The 23,494-nt window shown below is 37.2% G+C and overlaps 2 pseudogenes; one reads left to right on the top strand and one right to left on the bottom strand.

Moving 5' to 3' along the window:
- Positions 1 to 23,494, bottom strand: part of LOC112208094 (RNA-binding motif protein, Y chromosome, family 1 member F/J-like) — a 371,477-nt pseudogene that overhangs the window by 221,459 nt on the left and 126,524 nt on the right.
- Positions 7,267 to 7,915, top strand: LOC107971276 (ras-related protein Rab-9A-like; annotated as a pseudogene).

The following is a 23,494-nucleotide window of genomic DNA, read 5'->3' as shown; positions in this document are numbered from 1 at the left end:
AAGCAAAGAGAAAAGTATGTGTATATACCCATATATTATATAATAGATATTACATATACACATACACACTATATATATGTACACACATTTATACAGATATATTTATTTATTTCAAAATGTATAATTTTGTGATTTGTATTCCTTGTCAAATTAAAGCAGCCATTATTATTTGCAATCATTTTATCTCTCCACCTTCACATTAAAGATGCACGTTATTAACTCACCTCCATTACAGTATCAAAGTGTTCTTTATTTTACTGAGTACTTTTACCAGTGAGCTTTATCCTTTCTTACGTTTTCATGTACTAATTAGTGTTTTTCTCTTCCAGCATGAACACCGCTCTTATCATGGCTTATAAGATAGGTCTTATGGCAATAAACTTCCTCAGATTTTGCTTATTTGGAAAACTTCATCTTTCCTTTATTTTGGAGAAAAGTTTTCCTGGGTGCATTACTCTTAGTAGGCAGGATTTTTTCCTTCATATTATTATTAATAAGTAAATGTTATCTCACTCCCCTTAATTGCAGTGTCTCTACTGACAAATCTGCTAGCTGTTGAGAACTCTCTTGTAGGTGATTTTATTCTGTGTGTGTGTGTGTGTGTGTGTGTGTGTGTGTGTGCGCGCGCGCACGCGCGCGCGCACTTCTGCTTTCAGGACTGGCTCTTGTGTGTTTTTGTCTTTTTAAAAACGTTTGAAAGTTTCACCTCAAACTATTTTAGTGTCATTTTGTACAAATCAATCTGATTGGAAGAGTCTCTTTGTATGTCTAAATATTTACATTTTTATGCCAGTTTGGAAAGCTGCTGTCATTTAAAAATTGTTGTTTCTACCTTTATTTTTTTTTCTTGTTTTACTCTTGTGATGAGTAACATTACTGTCTTCATGCTGTTTCATAAATCCCGCAAGCTCTCTTTTTTCCTTTTTTACTGCTGTTTTCTTCTGAGACCCTATATTTTGAAATAACTGGTCTTTTAGTTCCCAGCATGTTTTTTTGTGCCTGATTAATTTTGATGTTGATGCTGTTTTCTATTTTAATGTTTGTTAAATATATTTTAGCTTCTGGGATTTTGCATTTTTCATCATTGTCGTGCCAGGGTGGGTCTGGCATCTTTCAGTAGAGGTACCAGTCTGGAGGCCTGGTCCCTGAGAGCTTTCTCAGTGCTCTGTGGCATGCCAATGTTAGCATTCAAGGAAAGTTTGCTTGTCATCATCCTCTCCTTTAATCAGCCATTTTCTCTCTCTGCACTTTGCTAACAGGTTAGTAGAAGGATGACGAGACTAGTATAAAACTCCCATTACTACGCTTTTAAATTATGTCTTTTCTTATTATTGTGCTACCACCCAGTACTCCTATCACCCACCTGGTTTCAGTCTTACGTATGAACACATATTTTCAAGTGTGAATATTTGTTCATATTGATTCTTCTACGAGTGGGAGCGGATTGGTGAAGTTTTCCATTTCCTATTCCTTCTCCTTGCCTCTCCTCAACTCTTTACTTCATGTTGAAATTATACATGGGTTTATCAACCTATAAATCTCGATACTGTTCTTTTCTTATGATGGATGTAAATTTTCTAGTTGTGTAATATCTGTGCTCCTCAATCTTTTGTTATGAATATAGTTTTCTGACAGAATACAGCCTGACAGCCATTATTATTAGACAAAGTTATGAAATAGTCAGCTGTGTAACTATGGCACATGTCTCCCTGGAATGTGGATGGAGATGTGGTTACTGCGTTCATCTTATACGTATTATTACTGTAATACGGTTGTGACCTTTTAGGCTTTATAAATTCTTCTTAGTTTCTTACATATGTATATACAATTTCAAGTTGTATAAACCTTAAAGGCTACTTAGTGTGAACACATTTGTGAGGAGTGCATATGTTGTGCAGTTTTCCTGAAGACTAATGCATATTCTTATCGTCGGCACACCTCTATTGCACATGTATAGAAATTAGTTGGCAGTATACTACCTAGGTATTTTTTATACCTTGAAACCTGCATGTATAAACTTTACCTTCTCCTGGTTTTTGTGAGAAGAAAGCATCTAGGATTTATAAAATATGTGCTGTTGCACTGTAAGAAAATGTATGTGATCAACCCTGTCCTCATTCTCACCTAGAATTTAATGGAACCAGAGACTTACAAACCTTATTTTTCCCCTTATCATTACACTGAGTTTGCTGCCAATGTGAGCACATATATTATTGAATATACATATGAGTTGACAATACACATTATTACTTTTTTGTTCTTGAGTTTAAAATGCAAACTCTCAGCTGCACCATGTGTGCTAATTTTCTTTTCTCGGTATGAATGCGTTGTGGTCTGGTATGAAAATTCCCAAATCCTCCCTCTTTGCCCATGGATGTAATTATCCAACTACAGTAACACTGTTTAGAAGTTTAGCTGATAAGGGGATCCTTTTGAGTTAATAACTTTACATATCTTGATGGGTTTCTTGGCTGTATTAATAGGGGATGACCTTTAATGTTGGATAAAAATAAATTTCTGAGGTGTACCAATTTTTATTTTTTCTTGTTTGAATATATATGTGTGTCTATATATATATATATATATTTAATCATGTATACATGTATATGTACACACACACACACACCTATTTGAACATATATATAAAGAAAAGTAACCACATACACACACATACACACAAAATCTCCTTTTCTTGACCAAAGAAACAACGTGCTCACTATGTAAACCAGTCTTTTTCTTGTGTATGGGTGTGCATTTCACATAAAGATTTTCCAGCCCATTTTAATTTACATTTGAATGAGGCATGTCTACACTCATTTTTTGGTTTCTTCTTTAAATTTTTATTTTATTTTGAATACCAGTATCACACGTCCTTGTTGGCTACATGGAAATATTGCATGATGCTGGGTTATGCAGTGTGAATTTCAACACCCAGCTAGTGAGCATGGTATCCAATAGGTAGCTTTTTAGCCCACTTCATTTTTTTATTCTCTGTATTTCCACAGCGTCTGCTGCTTCCATATGTACGTGCATGTATTTTCAATGCTCATCTTCTGCTTATAAGTGAAAACGTGATATTTTTTTTCTGTTCTTGCAATAAATATGGCCTCTGTCTGCATCCGTATTGCTGTATATGTCATCATTTCATTCTGTTTTATTGCTGCATAGTATTCCTTCGTGTATAGGTACATTTTTAAATCCCATCTACCACTGATGAACTGAATACTAGTTTTCTGTGTGCAGTCCACCTAGGTTGACTCCATGATTTTGCAAATTTGTGTAGTGCTGCATTAAAGATATGAAAGCATGTGTCTTTTTGTTGGGATAATGTGCTTTTCATTTCTGGACACATACCTAGTGATAGAATTTCTGTGTGGAATATTAGCTTCATTTTAAGTCATTTGAGAAATCTTCAGCCTGCTTTCCTAAGTGGCTGAACTCTTACGCATTCTCATCAACAGTGGGGAAGCATTTTCTATCCTCTGCAGCTTCATGAGCACCTGTCTTTTTTTTTTATTTAATTTTTTGACTCTTAAATAACAGCCATTCTGACTGGTGTGAGATGGTGTCTTATTGTGGTTTTGATTTGCATTCATGAAAAAATTAATGATGATGAATATTGTTATCATATACTTACTGGCCACTTATATGTCTTGTTTAGAGAAAGGCCTGTTCATGTCTTTGAGTACTTTCAATAGCTATTTGTGTTTTTCTTGTTGATGTGTTAAAGTTTCCTGCAGATGCTGAATTTTAGACCTTCGCTGGTGCAGCTGGGAAATATCTTCTCTTGTTCTTAGGTTTTCTGTTTGCTTCAAACTAATATTGATGATAATTGGTTCAATTTTATAGAATATCTTGCCAAGAAATAGAGCGTTCTGTGCTCATTTTACAAAGACAATGGAGTCTCTTCTGTAACACTCCTGACTTCTCTGTAAGTGGATAAAAGCTTATATTTATATCAATATAGGTCTTCTTCTTCTTTATTGGACACGGATGTGTTCTTCCTCACTATATAAATTCTGTGCTACACATGCATGGGTATTACCATAAGCCTTCAGGTTGCATGAATCCTGGTTGTTCGGTTTTATTACAATTATGATTATGATTATGATTATTCTTCTTTAACAGTGCATAGTGTCAGGTAAATCAAACCTAGCTTTGCTCTAACTTTGATATAAATCAAAGTTTCCCAATTGTATACAGTTAGGCAGAATATTTCCAATGTCTGCAAGAGTACTCTCATGCCTTGTTTAGTTTGCATGTAAGGTAACCCGTGTGTTACAGAAACACTGGCCACTTGTTTGATTATAAAACTGTGTATCCCTCTTAAATGAACATTGGAAACTGCTTGAACAGAAACACACTCTTTTTACCTTTATATCCGCCGTCTTTGGCCATCACTGAAAATCAACACAAGCTTACTGGCTGTATACAAACTGAAATTTTTCTTTCTGTGACCTAGATCTAGAACTTTCTGATAAGTTCTGAGTTAATCCTACATGCTCACTCATGTGAGCTTCTTGATTGTGAATAAACAGACAGACACACACACACACACACACACACTTGCATTTTTAAAATTATTGCATATGAATAAGAAAGCTTAGGAGCTATCTTCTCAATTCTAGTTTTTGGAACTGAGATGCTAAATTTAAATTTGTATGAATGCTGGCCTTTTTTTTCTCTCAGATAGATGAAAGCTTTTGAGACATTTATCCCTTTCCAACATATATATATATATATATATATATATATATATATATATATATATATATACACACACACACACATATATAAATATATATAATGTATTTTTTTTGAGACAGGGCCCCACTTTTCCACCCAGTCTGAAAATTTATGTCAATACACAAATCAAAGTAGGTTAGTGTTCTTATATTATATTTATGTATACATATATGTGTGTGTGTACTTATGTATGTATGCAATGTAAAGAAGAATTCTTACAGCTAACTTTACACACTGCTTTCAATGTAGACAGCCTAGGGGTTATAAATCACATGGATAAATGCTATATTCATGGAAGAAAAAGTGTGGCGTTTGTACCTACCAGTCATTTTCGTCACAAATAAGAACATTTTCATTAGGCAAAGACTTAATAGAACCAAAAATTCACATTTAACAATGAGAACGAAGGGTGCCAGAAAACAGGAATGGTACTCACTATGGAAAAGGTATAATCAGTTACACTGAAAAACCTCAAACACAAACACAGAATTACAAACATAAATCAAAATATCAAAAAGGCAAGCTCATTTATCTTGCTCTTTTGGGCCAGGGCACACTCATTTACTTTCAATGCAGTAGGACACAGGCTTTATGCAGCAATGATCTTACAACCATGGCAACTAAAAAATTCACAGAAGAGCATACAGGTCTACAACCAGAGCTCATATATATGTAACAACAGTTTTTCCACCAGAGACTTGTACATTTACTACAGAAATAAGAGGTCAAAATTTATTTTTTGCTACATAATCACTGACTACTTGACCCAGATATGAGCATGCCCCCTGCCTGTGTAAACTCTGGCTTCCACTTGTCATAATGCTAAGTAAACCCTAACTTTCATAAAATCAGACCTTCTTCATATACAAGTGACATGGTTCAAACAACCCAAACACTCGTAACTTTCAAAAACAACAGAAAAAGAGATCTCCAGGTTTATACTTGAGAGCTTTTAACCTTAACAGCAAAAGTTCGTTCAGGTAATACGTAGGCAGAAGGTCTGATTTATAGCCCTTCCCTCCTGGCATGAATAGTAATTTGATGACCTCAATTAGCCGAAAAAGAACGTTTTATTGAAGAGGCAGTGAGATTCTTGATTATATAATCTTAGCTATATTTCTGGCATTTTTAGTAACTTTCTCATGCTAAATATCTGGCTTTTAAAATTACAAACTTCATTAACTTGGAGGGGAATAGGAGCTTCCTGGCTGTACATAAGCTTGATGGCTTTCTTGGGGTGGATTTGGGCTCATGGGCTGTATGCAGGCTTCCTGTCTTTGCCAATCTTCACTTTTCTCTTTCATTTAAAAGACAACCTTCAGAGCCGTGCAAACAATAAACTGCTGTTTTCTTGCATATTGAATTCTATTCTCTGACTGAGAACCCCTGAACCTTCTATTTTCTAGATACAAATGTAACAACCCAGATTTATAAATTATGGACTAGCCTTTTGCACAGGAGCATGCTCATGCTTTTATCTCTTTCCGATGGACATAAGTTAACCATTTAAATAAAATCTGGCCTCCTCCTTCCTGATAAAGGAGTATAATTGTCTGTAAATATACAGAAAGTGCGCTTCCGGAATATGGATGCGTCTTCCAATCTGTGTAAACCATGAACATTCTCAGTCTATTGGGATCTAAAGTTTACATTTCCATAAGCTGTAGACAGTCTTTTCTTTTTCTTCTGAGATGGAGTCTTGCTCTGTCACCTTGCTGGAGTGCAGTGGTGCAATCTCGGCTCACTGTGACCTCTGCCTCCTGGGTTCAAGCAATTCTCCTGCCTTAGCCTTCTAAGTAGCTGAGATTACCGGCACCCGCCACCATGCCCAGCTAACTTTTGTGTTTCTGTGTATTTTTAGTAGAGATGGGGTTTCTCACCATATTGGTCAGGTTGGTCTTGGACTCCCGACCTCAAGTGATCTGCCCCCTTCTGCCTCCCAAACTGTTGGGATTACAAACATGAGCCACTTTACCCAGCCTGTGACAGCATTTATCTAACGTGGTGGTGTGCTTCTTCCGAACCAGGCTTTTATTTTTGGCCTTGATATAGTGATAAAGTTTCCAGCTCTCTAAACTCTAACGCCCCTCACATTGGTCATGAACATGCTCTTCAACGTATAAATATTGCTGTATCAGAAACATGCAGACTTTGATCTCTTACCCATCTTTAACCAACTGTGGTGGGGCTTACCATCAGCGGAGAGGGACTTATCATAGAGTAACAGTTCAGAGCAAGAGCTTTGGGGTCAGACTTAGGCTTTAGTGTTAGCTTCACAGTCAACTGTGACCTGAGAAAGAAGAAGAATGAGCCCTTTCCAGCTGTTTTAGATAATATTGCTAGTATGGTAGCCTGCACATGGCTAAATGCTCAGTCTTGTAAACAAAAGTCTTATTATTTGGTATTCCCCGGGGCTATACATTTTACTTCAGCTAAATGCTGATATCCATAGAATCATGTAGAAGAATAGGTAGGTAAAAAGAAATACAATGGTGCATTTACATTTTACAGAGTTTCTTGAAGCTCTTGAGATTAACGATGGCAGGAAATTCATCACTTATTAAAGTAATTATCCTTGGAGATGGTGGAGTTGGGAGGAGTTCACTTATAAACAGATATGTAACTAATAATTTTGATATCCAGCTCTTTAAGACAATAGGTGTGGAATTTTTAAATAAGATTTGGATGTGGATAAACATTTTGGTGCCACTCAGATTTGGGGCGTGGCAGGTCAGGAGTGATTCTGAAGCCTGAGGACATCATTTTACAGATATTCTGTCTGCGGCCTGCTTACTTTTAGTACCGATGATTCTCAAAGCTTCCAGAACTTTAGTAACTGGAAAAAAGAATTCATATATTATGCAAATGTGGAAGAACACGAGAGCTTCCCTTTTGTGATTCTGGGTAACAAGACTGACATGAGATAACAGCAGATGTCTTCAGAAGAAGCCCAAGCTTGTGCAGGGACGACGACCACTATTTTTATTTTGAAACAAGTGCAAAAGATGCCACAAGTGTGGCAGCAGCCTTTGAGGATGCGGTTTGAAGGGTTTCTGTGAACGAGGATATGTCGGCTCAGTTGATGCACACAGACACAGTGAATCTTCATCGAAAGCCCAGGACTAGCTCATCTTGCTGTGGATTGTTAGCGGTTGCTGCTGCATTCTAATCAACTCACAGGTATACACAAAATCGACATGCGGATAAAAAAGAATTAGGGTTTGCACCACGGTATCATCTACTAATAAATTTCAAATGAGTGTATTGTCCTGCTTTATTAGTTGGTGGGGGAAGGGACACATCCGCTCATGGAAGAACATGTTTTCTCCATAATGGCACTTTGCATTTCTAAATTGTAGTATTTGTCTAAAAACGTTTCTTTGATTTACATATGTAGGTTACAGAGCTAAGAAATGAGATAACCAAGAAGAATTATAATTAAAATAAGAAACTTGTCTACGCTACAATTTATACATGAATTTTTTTTTTCCTGGGGAAATGGATTACTACTTTTTATATCTACAAGTTTTTATGCAACTAGCATTGCATTCTTGGTTCAAGGAAATAATTTCCTAAAGCAAAAATGTTAGATATAGAAGACTAAAATCTAATGTATTTGCAACGCATTGTTACTTAGTTTACTTCTTCATTCTCTTCAAAATGACTTAACCTTCCGTATTGTTATCCTATGTTTCATTAGAATTACTCTTAGTAGTAATTACTCATCATTTGTGTGCCATGAGGGCACCTCTACCCCCATAGATCATGTTCCACGGTCCCAGGAGAAGGGTAGGTCCCCAGTGGTACAAGAGTTGCTTCATACAGTTTGTCATACATCCAGCTGAATTTGGGCTACCCAGGAATGGAAATCATTTCCATAAACAGAGTTCAGTTTTAAGAAAAAGGCCAACTACTGAACCTGGAGAACAGACAAATGTGCATCTGATATCACAGTTACAATGTGCTGTGTGGAGGATACAAAATTACAATTCCACTAATGCACTAGGTAATATTTGTGTTACTTTCTTCAAACTTGGGGAAGCCTCCTAGTTGAAGTTAAACCATTCCTTTTTAACACAAGACACAAGTAACATTATAGCTCTCAATTGATTTAGCTATGTATTTATTTAGTTTCTTCTCTATCACTGAACATTGTTTACTTATCTCAAGGAATTTTTTTGATTCCCAAATACTTGTTCCAATGATCAGACTTGATGAAGCAAATTGTGATCTTTCATGGATGAAGTTCATATGCTGTGTGGTTGGTGACTATCTGATTCTACAGAGGATAACCAAAGCCTACACTGAGTGTGAATGAGACCCTCAACTGGGAAATGATGGGGATATCAAAGTACATGCTGGGTGAGGGGAGCTGGCTGTCATATAGGGAAAGGGTTTTTGAAAAATTACATCAAAACATTTCTCTTCTTGGCCCCACCCAATGGGAATCAATGTAAAAACATTCTGGTAAGCTAAGCTTTTGAAAGTCTAATGTCCTAACATAAGGGTCGATTTTGCCATCTGTAAATATTTTATGGAAAATACAATAGAAGACGGTTGGAGAACAAAGCAGGTGGTGAGTGCGCAGCTGGAGTGGTGGAAATCTGCTGCAGAGCCTCACTAGGCAAAAGAACCATAGATCATGCTCCACAGCTTGAAGAAAGTGTGGGACCCAGTGGTACAGGAGTTGCTCCATATGGTCTCTCATACATCCAGCTAGGTTCAAGCTATCAATGGAAACTTTTCCCTTGAGAGGGTTCAGGTTTTTTTTTTTCTATGTTCATGCCGAAGGAAGTATTCTAAGTTTCCAGCTACAGCAAGAGGACAAAACTCGATGTATGCATTTTATCTGGATCACTTTTGGAGCACGGAAGCAGATAACCAACGTAGTGCTAACATACGTGTGCTCAGGTGAGCCTGATTACAAGACTGATCTCACCCTATTCCTCTTGTGTTAAAGAACCTTCAAAAGATATCCCCTACCAGATCCAAGCTTTGCCAGCTTAGCTTTCTTCATAATCTTCTCCTGTCTATCAGCTGTCAGTTCTATCAGTGTGCCCCAGTGCCCTTCTTCACGCCTTCACACCTGCAGTGCTTTCCTCAGCAGCCCACCTTGGAAGTCCCACTCAATGCTCCACTTCCCTTCCAGCTTCTTCAAATAGCAGTCACACACACACAAAATTGGCATTTAACTTTAGTAATACACACACAGGAAGTGTATTACTAGTTTCTGCCTCACTTTCACCAGCCTGTAGAAAAGGTTATATTCAGGTACCACTGTTGTGCAACTGAGCCACGGTTTCCTGCAGTCAGTCACCCTGCTGCTCTTGGCTGGTTTGCATCACATTCCTCCGAATTATATGGTCACAGAGGCCAGAACCAATCATATTAAAAAATACATGTTTGCTGAAATTACTCCCAGATTTCTAGATGAGTATGTACCATTTTCTGCTCCCAAAGCTCTGGCATTTAGTTTGAGTCAATCTGAGGCTTGTATAACCGGTTAAGATATCAAATTAATTTTCATACTACCAATAGAGAAAGCAGGACAAAAACAGTTGTGGTGGGCAGCACTTTAAATATCAGGCTGGAGGCTGTGCACGGTTGGTCTTGCCAGTAATCACAGCACTTTTGGAGGCTGAGGTGAGTGGATCATCAGGATAGGAGTTCCAAAACAGCCTGGCCAATATGGTGAAACCATGTCTCCTCTAAAAATCCAAAAATTAGCTGGGTGTTTTGGTCAGTGCCTGTAACCCCAGCTGCTTGGGAGGCTGAGGCAAAGAATTGCTTGGTCCCCACAGTGGAGTTTAAAGAGAGTCGAGATCACACCACTGCACTCCAGCCTGGGCAACAGAATGAGAATCCATGTTATATGTGTATATATATACACATATGTGTGTGTGTGTGTGTGTGTGTGTGTGTGTATACACATATACATATCTGTATATGTGTGTGTATATATATACACATTATCAAATATTATTAAATAATTCAAATTGCCTTATCTTTAGTGCATCTATTGACTCTTTCATGGATGTTTACTTCATTATGGTAACTTTCAGTGATTTCTGATGCTACGATTATTTCTAGTAGGCACTGTCTTTTCTGGGAGCACCCTGCATTTTGGATGCTAGTGCACACATGCATTTCCGTTGTACCTCTGAGAGGCAGCAAAATTTACTCACTGCAGTAGATGCCCATCCATAAAGTAAAAATTCTAACTGAATTGCATGTGGGTAGGCTTGCGTTTCAATTGCTTACAGGCCAATCTCTCCCCTACCACCCCCAAGAGATATGCAGAAGGATTGCTGCCAATGCCATACTCCAAGAGGTAAATCAGATCATGTCTCATAGTTCCTGAGTTTTATGGAGGTTCTGTGCCCTTCAAGATATGAGAACCTCCTCTTGCACCCTTAGTTGGGAACCAGAACCCATGATCTCACTCTGCAAAGTGTAAATCTGTGTTGGAAAACAGTAAGCCCACCGTGGCTTCAGCTCTAGCTTACTAGAGCTTTGCGATCCTACTTCATATCCCACACGTGATTTTTTTGAGTTCCACTATTAATATTTAATTGTTTTCATTTATGCAGCATTCATATGTTTTTGGAGGAAAAGTTCACTCTGTTGTGTCAAATGGACATCTTTATATTTCCAGTATCGTCCCACATCTGTGGGCCATGGTGGTGCCTCCTGAATTAACCACTTAATAAATGAATAAAGCAGGTGTGAATACCCTATGAGAGTCACAATGCTAATGATCATTGAGACGGTGGACAATAGACACCAAAACGTTTCAGGAAAAATAATAAGAAATAATGGGAAACAGGAGAGTACAAAACAGCAGACAACCAAACACTAAGGAATAATTTCTGTGACTTGCAAAAACTGCCCAAGACCTGATTTTTGTAAGAAAGTATTTTTAAAATCAGAATAATGACCCTAGTTTTGCCATGCTGATGCTTTACTTACTGCATTTTATTAAGGTTCTGTAGCTCTTCACTAAATACATGCTATAAAACTTCTGCCCAAATGAAGGAAGATGCCATCAAAAATAAATAGTTTGAAATAGTGGAAATACCATCTAATGCAAATTTCTATTAGCAAATTCCTTTCTGTAACACACCTGGCTTGACAAATTTTGATCATACTACGGGTGGATTTTTTATTTTTTTGGCAATAATGTTAGTTTTCTCTCAAATAGAAACTTTGTGTTGACTGCTTTCCAGACGTACCTACCCTGGCTAATTCTTACAAAAAGGTCTTTCATTGTTCAAAGAAAAAGGAATTGAACAAATTTCTCTGTGTATTTATTTTTCATTTGATTAAAAAAAAGTTACTTTAACTAACTAGGACATGCTTTCCATTATCTCAGCCCCTGTGGTAACAGAGCATTTTTTAATCTGCATTTTCTAAATATATTATGAATGGCAGGATAATATGTGCTAGGAAAGTGGATTATAAAGATAAATGTAAGAAGCATTATGTTATTTCTCCAAGCTGTTCCAAATATGCCTTTATGCCTATTATATCCCACAAACACCAGGACAACTACACCAGCTGCTCTCTACTCTCAGAGGGCATGATATTTCTTCTTCTTCTGGCGCCAGCCACCACCCCCAAAGGAAAGAACCCTCACAAGCCTGAAGTAAGCAGGTGGGGCTTTCACCAATGCTACAGATAAAACAGTAAGACCTGATAGGCAAGTGGAGCTTTCAACATTGCTATAGATAAAACACTAGGACCTGACAGCTCTCTTTTGACAATGTGTTTCCGTTAAAAAAAAGAAAAAAAAAAATGGAATAGAAGACATGAAATTCCGACATTAAAAAGTTCTTTGGATATTAAAAATTGTAGTTTTCTGATATTTTATAACAGTTATATCTATGTCTCTGGGCAATGTTTCACTCAGCATTAGTGAAAACAAACAGACTGAATTCCCTAGACAGACTGAATAATACATGGCTTACTCGCTTCCATTAGTGTGAACACTTCGTGTTATTGCATTTGTGTACAATGCACTATACAAAATGTATTGTACAAAATTGTGTTACTGCATTGTACAAAATGTACAATGTGTTAGATTATGTTAAAAATCAGAAACACCATTCAAGTGCCATAAAATATGAGATGTATATTATTCTTTATTTTATGGGTTTTATTGTATTTTATCAAATGGTGAGATTAGATATTTTCCTTCTCTTAATAAAAACATAAGACTACACTTTCAAAAAAGCCTGAGAAGTGCTGTCCTGAGCATGTTGATTTCTTGAGTACTGGCCGCAAATTACTAAGTTGCTGTTTGATACTGGAAATAAAACATCCCCACACAACTCCCACTAAGATATGGAAGTACATCATTCCAAGCTTGACAAACTACAATATGATGATTGCCTAAAGGAGACTCCAAATCTTATAGCATTTTTTTCTCCCTTCACACATACTCACTTTAACAATTTATTGAATTACCATCATGAACTCACACGTGAACACACAGCACCCCACCATGTTGTGCAGTGGAAACACTGCTGGCTTTGTCGTGGGAAGGGCAGAAAAATCAAAATCCACTGAGTCCCCATCAATAAGCTCATAGGTTGGTACCTCTAGGGTCCTCTGACACAGGCAGAAGTAGCTTCAGAAAAGTTTCCAGAAAAAATCTATATTCATAATTTAGCCCTAATACTTAGGAGAGTTAATATCGGTATTTATTTATTTTTTAACCTCTGTTTGATCATTTGTAAAATGACTAAAATAACCTGTGCCCTTCCTTACCCAATGATTTTTATCATAATCAGGTAAGATAATCTATGTAGAAATCTGGAAATTGTTTATAAAATTTAATATTCCTATTTTTGGAGGGTTTATATTTGGTATATGTAGCAAACGCGCATGCCTTTCTATGTGCCAATTAATGTTCTAAATGGCCTCAGGTTTTAACTCTTTTAATCATCCCAATCTCTGTATGAAGTATAAATGATTATCAGCCGGATTTGATTTATCAGTAAACTGAGACACTGAGAGGCAAAGTAATTCATCTGTACTCTTAATACCTACACTATACCAATGTTTCATGGATGTCACTGACTGAACTCATGCCATATATATGCAATCCCATGCTTAGGCTCTAAGACCAGTGACTGGTATATAAATTGGTTTAACTATACAATGTAAAAGAGAAATTCCACAGAGAAGCCCTCAAAATTCAGTGCAAGCTAACCCTAGGAAAGAGATAGGCAAGTGGAGCCTATCTATCTCGAAGAGAGAAATCAAAATATGTAAATTGTCTAAATGGAAACAATGGACTTTGGGTAAGGAGGAACAAACGATAATGATAGTGACCTGCTGCTGAACAGCCCTTACCTGCATAAGGTTGGGCCCTTCAATTGTCCTTTGTTAGTATCATTATCATATTACTTGTAAGCAATAGCAGAAATTAAAAATGTGACAAAGAAGTGTTTCAGATACAATACATCCTACTGGTGAGAGTAAGATGATGAAAACGTTATTACATTAAAATGAGCAAGGGAAAGATGGGAGTACAAAGAAGTATCATCAAATTGCTCAGATAATGCAGAAAGAGCTAAAAGAATGTATCAGAGTAGTTCTACCCATAATGTACTCTTTGACTAGAACACCACATCCTTAAGAGCTAACCTAAAGTAGGCATGGCACCAACAATACTTTTGTGGGGAAAGCAGAAATTTAGATGCATTTACAGAGTGTGTAATGGGGTATATGCGACTTCCTTTCAGCTACGCAACTTCTATTTTTTTATGACTACTTTTTAAAGAGATTTCAATATTGCTTCTCAGTTACCAATTACCCAATCACACAACGTTAGTTTCTAGAATGGACTTTAGCTGCCAGAAGGAGAGATGACTTTGGTAAGGGGGCATTGCTAGTTTATTTGTGATCTATCACTGAGTAACAAATTATGGCGAAACTTAGTGGCTTAAACAACACCATTAATTATTTCACAGTTTCTTTGCATCTGGAAAGTGGACATAGCTATCAGGGTATGTCTGGATCAAGGCTTCTCACAAGATTGCAATCAAGGTGTTAGCTAGAATTTCAGTCATTTTAAAACACATGTGGGGAAAGATGTGCTTCCAAGCTTGTTCATCTGGCTGGTCACAGGATTTAGTTCTTCATGGGCTGTTGGGTTAAGGACATCAGTTCTTGACTGGCTATTAGCTAAAGGCTGTCTCTGCTGTACTGACACATGAGTGTGCTCATAATGCAGCTCGAACATGACAGCCAGCTGTCCCAGAAACAGCTTGGACAGGGGATGAGTGAGGTGTTCCACATTTGGGCTTCCACAGGTGAGATGAATAGGCAAGGTACTATAAAATATTAGTAAAATAAATGGTTAAGGGAACCATGTATGCTGGCTTATTCCTATCATTCCAGCACTTTGAGAGGTCAAGGCAGGAAGATTGCTTGAGGCCAGGAGTCTGAGAGTAGCCTGGGCAACATAGCAAGACCCATCTCTACAATAAGTATATAAATAAAAATTTCCCTTGGCATGGTAGCGTGCATCTGTTTTTCCAGCCACTTGGGAGGCTGAGGTTGGAGGACCACTTGAACCCAGGTGTTCAGGACTGCAGAGAGCTATAATCATGACACTGCACACCAGCCTGGGCAACAGAGTGAGACCCTATATCAGAAAACAACATAGTTAAGAGCAAACAGTGAAATAAAATGGCTGAACTAAAATGTAAGAGAAGGTCTTTGGAAACTAGGAATTTCAGGAACTGGTACTATTCAGTGAGCCTTTGTGTGAATGTTAAAGTCACTGTAATCATTGGCAGGAATTGGAATGGAAAGGAGGATTGTGAGAACAAAGGGAATGAGTCATAAACTTGGGAAGTGTACTAGAATATGATATTAGAAAGGGAGGAAGAAGAATCTCGACCTCACTCAGGCCTTCCAATATATGGAGTGTGGGGAGAGTAAGTGGCCTCTGCTTGGGTGGGCTGCAAGAGAAGTAGTAACCTCTATGGAGAACCTGTGTTATTTCAGGGACAAAGGTTGAAGGTTATTAATTGAGGTTGTTGTGTATACAGAGGAGTTTCTTTATCTAAAGTATTAACTCTAAAATTGCCCAAATTCCCTTTCAAACTGGCCTACTTGATAAAACACTATAGTAAATCTCCTTCCTTCTATGAGTTGCTTGTTCTGTATCTCATATACCGCACTAAAGTACTCCACGCATGCTCTTTTATTTCAGGCTTGTTTTCCAGGGAACTCAAGGTAGGACCAAGGGAAAGGGAAACATAATACTGTTTATTAACAGGGGTTTATGTGTGCACAAGTATAATATACAGGATGTATACCAGTGAATGTTAGTAAATTATAATCAAACAAAAATTAAGATATGAATTATCCTGTTTCTAGTAATCACCATCATTATCATCACCATTATCATTTTCGCTCTTAAGAATTCATGGTGGGGTAACAAGCCATATGATTTAATCTGAGATGCTTACAGGAGGAGGCCCAGGCCAGATTTCAGGAGAGAAAGAGGATGTTGTTCTGTACCCAATCAACATGGATTTCATTAAGAAGAGTAAATTTGTTTTTCCCTTTAAATTTACGTACTCTGTTCAGAAATCCCTTAGCTTACAAGAAGTTTTAAAAGACATAGCAACACCTTCTATACAAAAGTTGGAAATTATATATTTTTACTAGCAATGAGAAAATGTTGAAAAGATAACAATGAGTAGATAATTTATAATAGGGGGAAATTATAGTTCTGGGAATGTATTAGATTCCTAGAGCTACCATAAAAAAATACCACATTTTGAATGGCTTTAAAATCATAATTTTTTTTTCTGCATTCTGGAAACTAAGAATCCGAAGTCAATATGTTGCCAGGCCTCTGACATTTCTAGAGGAGAATTCTTCCTTGCCCTTCCCAGCTTCTGATTGTTGCCGGTAATCCTTGGTATTCATCAGTTTGCAGTTATATCGCTTCAGCATCTACCTCTGTCTTCACATGGCTGTCTTCCCTCAGTGTGTGTCTCTGTGTCTCTAAATCTCTCTTTCCTTACAAGACGTTGAGTTTATGGCATACCCTAATCTAGTGTGACCTTATCTTAACTTGATTATATTTGAAAAGTTTATATATCCAAATAAGGTTACAGTGACGTCACCAGGGTTATTGTTTCAACATAGTTTTTTTTTTTTTTTCTAGAAAATTCAACCAACTACAGGGTTATTGTCAAACAATTATTGGAATTTTGACACTAATTTCTACAAATCAAAGCTTCTACTAAAATAAATAAATAAATAAATAAATAAATAAAGTAGCAAGGTAACAAATGTATTACTCAGGTAAACCAAATCTCATGACCTGGAAGCAGTCATGAGATTTGGCAGTTTACCTAAGTCAATAATTCCAAAGAAATTATCTCCCTAACCACAATTAAGATAGTTCTTAGATTAGGCATATCCTTAGTCCTGCTGATTTTGTAGCTTTGTTTTGCTGTTCCCAATTACTGGAGTTGAAAACACCTTAGGGGCATCATCCATTAAGGAAAACAAAAATAAAAGGGGCAGTACATCAGAGTTGTTTTCCTACTTCCAATGACTGGATTTTGAGCTTCCCCACTATCTCAAGGTTCTCTGAGGTGGAGTGCTTAGCATCCAAACAACACGCACATGCATACTGGGAAACACTAAGCTTCTTTCTTACTGGAAACACCACTGGGAAGAAAACAAGGGAGTTTCTCTATGTTGGCAAATGACTTTGCCATGAAGGATATGTGAAGGTAAAGAGATTTCGCTCCACTCTCACAGCCTTCAGCACTGCAAATATGTGCTGTCATGCAGACCAGCTCTCAGTTCTAAAATGTAGGACCCTCTAGGAGACTGCCTATCTACAGAAAGTACAAAAGTTGAAAGTCGTTTTACATGGCCTCTTTAAAGACACATTAGTTTTGTTGTTCTTTGTTTCTTCAGGCCACCATGTTTTATTAATTTTACACCACTCTGTGCAATAATTATCAAGGAAATATGAATATGAAGTTCCCTTAGTGTAATATTTATGTTATACCCACAAAAAATGCCAGATTGCAGATGTTTTACATCTTAAAGCTCTTTGTCAACTTTGATAATGGTTTTCCCACTTTATATATAATATTTTATTATTGTTAAAAAGTTTAGCCTGATTAATTTTCGGCTTAATAATCTGTTATTAGAATTTGAATCTTTTATATGAATATATGACACAATCCTCTTGCATTTTTCTTTACCCCATTCTATGGACTCACTTTATTGTCTTCATTTGCATTACTGTAGTCTTCCTCTAAAACCAAGTAAGTTTAGAAATGGATCAAAAATTGTTTTTGGTTTTCATTTCCTCACAGGTGTTTTTAGCTCCATTCTTTCATCATTAGTTCATTTTGTCAACAAGTATTGTCACAAACTATGTAATTGTCATATTGAATTTTATGCCATTTTTCAGGTGACTCCCCATCTTCTAATACACAAACCTGAAATTCCTATTTGCTTTAAACCCTGCTACTGGTCCCCCAGTACTCACCATTATTGAACTAGTTACTAACATTTTTGGTTTATGCATGTTTACCTTCCATTACACCTACCTGTTTTCAAAGGTCCTGTTCAGAACACATTTCTCAAATAATTTCTGAACCTAAAAATGAAAGTTCCTTCAAAATAATTCCTGTTTACAACTTTGCCTTTTCTATATGACCTTCAGTTTATTTATCTGTAAAATAAGTGATTAGATCATTACTATTCGAGTCTACTACATCTTTTGCAGCCTTTTAAACTTGACCCAAGCCCTACATGCTAAGTGCTACCGTGAGTTAATATTACAAAAACTCAGGAAGAAAGTACACTTGATATAAGGCCGAGGGTGGTGGCTCACGCCTGTAATCCTAGCACTTTGGGAGGCTGAGGTAGGTGGATCACGAGGTCAGGAGATAGAGGCCAGCCGGGCTAACACAGTGAAATCCCATCTCTACTAAAAACACACAAAAAAATAGCCAGATGTGGTGGTGGGCAAGTGTAGTCCCAGCTGCTCAGGAGGCTGAGGCAGAAGAATGGCGTGATCCTGGGAGGCAGAGCTTGCAGTGAGCCAAGATCACTCCATTGCACTCCAGCCTGGATGACAGAATGAGCCTCCATTTCAAAAAAAAAATTACATTTGATATAATAATATACTTAATCATATATGATAATGTTACTCAAATATTTCAAGTAAAAAGGTAATGTAAAGATAAATTTAATAAGTAAGAATACATAATTTTCCAAAAAAACACATTTGAAGACCTTTGCTTACACCATTTGACCTCATATGTTGCTGGCCTGCAGCTAAGTGTACATTATTCAATTTGAATTTCGTGTTAAAAGAAGTCAATAATTTTTGTTAGTTGTAATTTATGAGTGATGGGTGATTTTATTTTTAGAGCAAAATGGAAAAATAGTATCTGATTAGACATAGTCCAGACCAAAAGCAAAACAGAAGTTGTAATGTGTAAAACAAGAACGTCTACAAAATGTGTTTTCTCTTTTTCTTCAATTTCCTTCTATTACTATGTGAACAAAGGGAATCCGGGGATCCTGGAGCAGAGGAGCAAAGGGGAAAGGCCCACATATTTAGGTTGATGAGAATATGAGTAATGCTAAAACCACAATGAATAAATAAACATTGAAAAATCCATTATTCACATAATGGTTGCAATAAATAGTTAAAATAAGTATTCATAATGCAGAAACTTTTCAGCATCTGAACTAAATACAATGTGTTGTATTTTATGATAATCTGAAAGTGGAGGGATGGTCCAAAAGTGGCTCTTGTTGTCTGTGTAGGAATTAATAGTAATAAATATACAATCCATGTTAACATACATGAATTAGGTATGATTAAAGCTAATAAAGGAGAAAAAGTGAGAGAAAATATTCGATACCACTTATTAAAGAGAGATCTTGCTAAATAAGATTTATCTGCTTAACTTATAATGTTGCTTAAGTTCAATTGTTTGTAACATTGTTTAAGTTCCATTGCTTAAATAAAATACTAATTTTTAAATAATAAAGATGTGAGTAATTAATATCTTGTATCTCAGACACATCTCTAACCCCTGATTTTTGCTATTCACCTAGTGTGATGGTGACCACTGATGACAGTAAACAAATTTATTCATTCATTAAATCAACTGTATTGAATCAACAAAATTGTATTGCTTATCTAAATGTTGTCAGCATTGAATCTTGAAGCATAAATAAACAATACTTATGTATTAACATGCATGGTATTGTGCTGGTCATTATGACTCTATTTGCCTATGTGACACCTTACAATTTTCCAGACCCATGGTATTATGGGCTGAATTCCCAAGATCCCCACCCATTTATATTAAAGTCCTAATGCCGTTACATCAGAATATTACTGTATTTGGAGATAAGGTCTTTAAAGAGGTAATTTTGTTAAATTAAGGCAGTTGGTTATGGCCTTATTCCAATCTCACTGGTGTCCTTATAAGAGCAGGACATTTTGACACACAATGGTGTGCCAGGAATGCATGAGCACAGAGATAACACCACATAAACAAAGGGTGGGCTGCCATCTGCCCACCAAGGACAGACGTCTCAGAAAAAAATCAGAGCTGATGACATTTTGACTTGGACTTCCAGCCTCCAGAACTATGATATAATAAATTTCTGTTTTCTTTTTCTTTCTTTCTTTCTTTTTTTTAATAATGTTACCAAGTGTCACCAAGTGTGTGATGTTTTGCTATGGCACTAACCCACATAAGCCAAGGGCTGAGACAATATAAAGGAGTTTCTTCAAAAATCTTTCCATTTACAACATTATATTACTAGGGCTTTTAGCTCTGGGGTATGACGGAATAAGATTTTGTTTCAGATCTTTGGTGACCCATTATACTACAATAATATGCTACCAAGGAAGGCATGTCCACTGGCTTTCCTCTACTCTGCCTTCTGGACCTCAGTTTTGTTTTCACCAGGTTGATTTTCCAGGCACTACATAGGGTCTCTGCGGGCAGGAAAGGCAGTGGGGATCACAGCTGAGAACTAAGGTTGCTGAACTTCATTCAGACCATCTCAGTGAACTAGACATCCACCAGCTGCCATAGGCTGTCCAGTGCCAGGAATGAGCTGAGTTGACCCAGCACTGGTGAGGTCCTGACAGTGAGACCTCCTGAGGTTTTGATGGCAGACGCAGTACTCTCTTCACTTGAGTTCCAGCCCTGCTGATGCCACACCCCTCACAAGCATTTCTTGACATTCCTTCAGAGCATTTATAGTTTTGTTGGAAGGACACAGGCGATAGCTACAGGAGATTAGAAAAATATGTTAGCTCTGAAAATACGTGCTAAATAAATGATCTATGTGAGCTCTTCATGAGTTAGGACATATATTGCTTTGTGTCAATGCTATAAAAATAGCTTCAGCGAGAATGGGGAGCTTGGATGATGCATAAGATTTTCACAATGTCTGGAAGCTGTTATCTTCAAATCAAACAATGTAAAAAGATGGAAAATAAGTATTATCATATATAATTTGGAAACAGCAGAGAAAACATGAGTTATAGAGCAAATTGCAAACCCTCTGAACTCCTATTTCCTCATGAGGTTGTTTAGATGATTAGAAATGACGTATATTAAGTGACTTACTTTGTGCCGGGAAAGTGGCCTGGACTCACTAAATGGTTGTACAATTATTAACATTGTTTCATGATTAATGCCAATCTAACCATGATCATCTCAGCAGTCCTTATTTTAGCACTCCCATGAATGAAAGACTTCAGAATTCAAAATAGACCTCAGCAATGATTTAGACCAGTCTCCTCATTTTCTGGAGAAAATGAATGCCCAGAGAAATTAAATGACTTGGCTGAGGTTACAGAGCCAGTTGGCAGCGGAGATAGCATCAGTCACAAAACATACAATTTTTTACTCTGGATCAGAATATTTTTCATTTTAGTTTTTTTATTGAAAGCAGTGCACACACCTTAAGTATGTATTTTTAAAGCCGTACCAATTATGTATGAAGAGCAAGTGAACTGAAATAGATGGAAGGACATTACATCTAATGTTGTGGTAGTGCTGCAAATTTACACACAGAACAACTGTGATGTACCAGTACCTGAAAGTTTTTGCTTGTGTCTCATAAACCTAATCTTCCTCACAAGCTCTGATGCTAACAAATTTATGGTGGAGGTTTTAAGTGGCTAATAATTAGTATCTAACACTACTGTTTAATTTTTTTTTCAGGGAACAGTTTTGTCTTACAGAGTGCTACTAATAAGTCCCAAAGTAGGAAATGAGAATGCGTGGAGGGGCACAACTGGAAAACTTGCCCTTGCAAAAGTAGAAAAGAGATGGGGGACTCCTGACAGGACCTTTGGGCCCCTGGTTTCACCCAGATCTTTGCTGTAGGATTTCTGGTTCATTTCTGAGATTCTTGTTCTCTGAGTGACAGCATTAATTTGTGACTTGTTGTATTGGATAATTCAGGAATTAGTTGTGCTCTTCTTTTATTTTCAAAAACTTGAAAAATAAATAAATAGATAAACCTTCTATTAGATGACCAACTAGCCTGTTTATGCGGTGGCTTCAGCACCATGACTACCTTATCTCTTGTCAGGGTAGACCCGGGAATGCCTCCTAGCACGGTGCTGAGTCCCCTCTTCCAGGAGACACGTGAGCACATCAGATTCCCAGATTCCTATCCTTGGCCCCCCACATCAGGGCATCTCTGAGACTTCTCTCAGCATCCTCTCTCTGCCTAACAATGCCATATCTACATTTTACTTTTTCTGTGCCATGGGTGACCTATGTTGCCACAAACACCACATGGTGAAGTTCTGTTTCAGAGATCAAATCACAAATGGGCAAAACTTTCCTTTAACTCCACACCTCTGATTCTGGGATTTCAGAAGAGCAGGAAAAACTTATGCTCCTTATGTTTTACTATTTTTCTTTTTTTCCTTTCTTTTAGTGTGTTTCACTCTCATTGCCCAGACTGGAGTGCAATAGAGCAATCTTGGCTCACTGCAACCCCTGCTTCCTGGTTTCAGGCAATTCTCCTGCCTCAGTCTCTTGAGCTATCTGGGATTACAGGCATGCACCCAACACCCGGATAATTTTGTATTTTTAGTAGAGATGGGGTTTCTCCATGTTGGGCAGTCTGGTCTCGAACTCCTGACCTAAGGTGCTCCAACTGCCTTGGCCTCGCGATGTGTCAGGATTACAGGCATGAGCCACTGCGCTTGGCCTACTTTTTGCTTTTTTCTCCACCATGGTTTCCTTCTTCCCAGACATCACATGTCCATAAAAATTTGCATTATATTTCTTCTCTGACTACCCAAAATTCCTCTTTGGTTATTATTTTTGTGCCTTCTCTGCACTTTGGCTAATGTTAAATATCTATAATTTGTGTCAGATAGGCTAGGATCTTCATAGTACAATCTCAGGTTTCTATAAGCTAGTGTTTAATTAGGGCAAATATTATATTGGTTTACAAGTCCACAGATACTTTTTCTCATACAATACTTACTTTTATATAGACCTAAATGGGGCTATGTCAAAAATTTCGTGAAACTATTCAATAATGTTTCCTTTTCACTTAGAATAAAACACAAACTTCCTACCCAAACTTGAAGGGCCTGTCTTCCCATCCTCCTCTATCTTCCAATGTCAACTCAACCCCTCTCTCCCAGGTTCATTCTTCCCTAAAACACATGTTAAATCAAGCT

This window comes from Pan troglodytes, chromosome Y, assembly GCF_028858775.2.
Source record: "Pan troglodytes isolate AG18354 chromosome Y, NHGRI_mPanTro3-v2.0_pri, whole genome shotgun sequence".
NCBI lineage: Eukaryota > Metazoa > Chordata > Mammalia > Primates > Hominidae > Pan > Pan troglodytes.
Note: the sequence above shows the minus strand (reverse complement) of the source record. Positions and strands in the feature narration are given on the sequence as shown.